General features: G+C 31.1%; 1 long non-coding RNA gene across 2 annotated transcripts in view; it reads left to right on the top strand.

Annotated features, from left to right (window-relative positions):
* Positions 1-3,147, top strand: part of LOC111700744 (uncharacterized) — a 15,434-nt gene extending 12,287 nt beyond the window's left edge. For both annotated transcript variants that reach the window (XR_002765042.1, XR_002765043.1), the window contains 2 exons: positions 1,891-2,061; positions 3,068-3,147. This is a non-coding gene — a long non-coding RNA (uncharacterized LOC111700744). The remainder of the gene's footprint in view (positions 1-1,890; positions 2,062-3,067) is intronic.
* Positions 3,148-3,163: the final 16 nt, after the last annotated feature.

The raw sequence follows: 3,163 nt of genomic DNA, 5'->3' as shown, positions 1-3,163 counted from the left end.
GCCTGAAAGCAACATAGAAATCATGTATTTTATTGACCCGAGGGGGACTGAGTGCCTATAGCCCCCCTCTTTGAGTACGCCTTTGTGCGGGATGCAGTGATTAGTGTGCACTGTGCAGTTATTAGAAACCGTATGCTATCTTTTTAAGTTTCTCGGCATGCGCTCTTTCTGGGATTTTTCTCTTGAGCGCGCTCAGTTTAATTGGTTCGATTAACGTGTTGAATTGAATGAGAGGATGGAATGGCATTCAATGGTGTGATTAATGAATAAATGTGGTTTTTATTTTGCCAATTTTCCGGTTCAACTCCTGCCGGCATTGTCCAGCTAAATCCGCCTTTTCTTGAAATTAATTGCTAGAATCTAATTCTTGTTCAATTCCGATTTCCGTTTATAGATTTCAGTTCAGGGTAATTTTAGATTTAGTGGCCGTTTTCATCATTGTTATATAGTTGCGCTTTTTCCGCGCATTACATCATATTTCAGAAACATTTCAAATAATACTTTCAGTTTTTATTCTTTTTTATTTTCTTAAATCCTTCCATTCGTTTTTGCGTTTTTTCTAACTCGTTTTACTTTAGCAAATGCATTTGCTATTTTCCCAAAGAAATCTGTCAATAACTGATGATTTAATAGCCGACAAAGTGCAATAGATTTTATGAAGAAAAATATCGAAAATCTTAAGAAATCTAATTATGTATTAACTTTGGAAAGTTGAGACCTTATAATATGTGTTTGAATTTGAATTTGAATTGAGAAATTAAATTTCGAATCAATTTTTAAATTCAATACAGCCTTTAGTAGCTAAACAAATGTTTTCTTACCAATAGGACAATTTTAAAATGTATATCTTATTTTATATATATGAAGGTCAATTCGCGGATTTTTATCATAATAAATTCTATAATTATTTTTTATTTACACTTAGACCGATTATAAACCGCTGTCGGTTTACTGTTACATGTACTAGATTAAAGATGGTGCATTAAGCTGTCATTTTAAGGTTGAAAACATTCATGCAAAACATGTAAAATTTCAATACATTTTTAGAAAATATTTTTGCAATATTTCAACTAATATATGATAAAATATCCCACCTCTCTTTAAAGCTGAACCAATTCTAAAACCGGGTTTTTTTTCTTCAAAATCCTGCCTCCGGCTTGAATCTGGATTCTAGAATCGTCACGGTCTGTAATCAAACAAACCTAGATACCGGATTCAATTCATATTTACTCATGCCAGACAAGCTTAGGTTTAAGTCAGTATTTTAGCAACTTATTGGAATTCATTCATTTATTTATTCCAAAATATCTCCTTTTTTATATTAAGTTTGTCAAGAGATTTATTCTTTAATTAAAAAATGTGTTCATGAATTTGTTTTAAATTGGGGAAAAATAAAAGGGTAGTTGATTTTTTAGAAGGGGGGGGGGCTTTTAAAAACTTGTATACACCTGGAATGTATATACAATTTACAATTAACGTACATCCTGTAATAATTTTTTTACATTTCAAATTAATAGCTGTGAATGAAATGCATAGGATTTAAATTCAAAACCAAAATGGTCATGTTACATTTGATGAATCTTAATTTATTGATTTTCATATTTATGGCTTGTTTGATTTGTATATTGTCAAGATATTATGATTTATTAACTGCAGGCCGAATTTGAAGAATTTGAGCCGCGGCTCAAATATGGTTGGTTCCCCTTAAAATTGTATTCAATGTTTCAAGATTTAAGCCGGAGCTCAATTAAAACCAGTTTTTGGCGGATTTGAGACGCGACTCAAATTTATTAAATACTCAGTTTGATTTATTGCGTTTTTCTTTAATTGTTTGTTTTGTAAGTGATCAATGATTTGTTAGAAATTACTAATGAATTGATTTTCTTTCAGGCGTAACGTGTTCCTATTAATGTAAACAACCAAAACAGAATCCATTTTGTTTGGTTCGGCTGGGTTTGGTTTGGTTGTTGAGCTTGGCATGATGTGAAGCAAAATGCCGGGAATAGACGTTAAAATGGGGCCTTATGGTGGAGAGAGGGGCCCTCAGCTGACTCAGGATAGGTAGAAATCATTTTTATAATTTTTAGAGTTTTAGACTCAAAAACGGATATAATCGATATAATTTTAGTAAGAAAGAAGTTTAAATGATAATTTACAATTTTGAAATGAAACTAAGCATTAACACATTAAATCGTCATTTATAATTCTAATGGCCGTGCATAACAAAAGTTTAATGTGCTGATTAGTGTGTTTAATCTATAAGATCTAAATAATACAATTAAAACTCTAATGGTTTAATTTTTACGCACCTTTAATGTTGCCGACGAAACGATGCAAACAATTTTATGGCCTAATAATACCTAGTCCAACGAGTACTAAAATAGAAAGTGCAATGAAAAAAAGGTATTATCATGATTTAACGGATTTTTAAAAGTGATTTTTAGGATTTTTTAAACGGATGTTACATATATCATTACAATAGGAAAAATGTAATAGAACTAAACGTTTAAATGTCTTTTTTTTAAGTGAAAGAAGAAGTCAAATCTTTTAGGAAAGATTCTGCATTTAAGAGTTGCCAAACCAAACTGAATTTTAATGTTGAACAAAAATATTCAGTAGAATTTTTTTACACCTAACTTTGTTCTCTAATTTCTCCACGCACAAGTTGTCAAACATGCAATAATTTATTGTTGCCACACCCCTATATCTAACAAAAACATATTTTCGAAAAAAAAATTCGACATTCATGTTGTTTTATTATAAACTTTTTTGACTGTTCTTATAGGAATTCTTTAACTCTTTAACTTAGAAAGATACTCAAGAAACCCACAAAACAAAAAGTACGCAAAATGTGTACTGTACTCTCTGGGAGGAATGTAAACAAAAAGTATACATAATTTAAGTTTCCATTTATTTATAGAATTGCCCGATTCACACCAACTATCTTTTTCTAATCAGGATAAACAAAATATCTTTTTTTTAGCGTTTTCTTCATCATTGTAGCTTTTAAATTAGATGGTCCCTTGAAATTACGCCAACAGTTCCTTTAACGAAGCATTTTTTTCAGGTATAACAGTGAGGACAGCTTGGAGGACAATCAGTCCTCAACCTCCAGTACAGAGAGCAGCAGACAATCAGACTTCGTCACATCCATCATCCTATT

This window comes from Eurytemora carolleeae, unplaced genomic scaffold (assembly GCF_000591075.1).
Source record: "Eurytemora carolleeae unplaced genomic scaffold, Eaff_2.0 scaffold415, whole genome shotgun sequence".
In the NCBI taxonomy this organism is placed as follows: domain Eukaryota; kingdom Metazoa; phylum Arthropoda; class Copepoda; order Calanoida; family Temoridae; genus Eurytemora; species Eurytemora carolleeae.
This window is presented reverse-complemented; position numbering and strand designations above follow the sequence as displayed.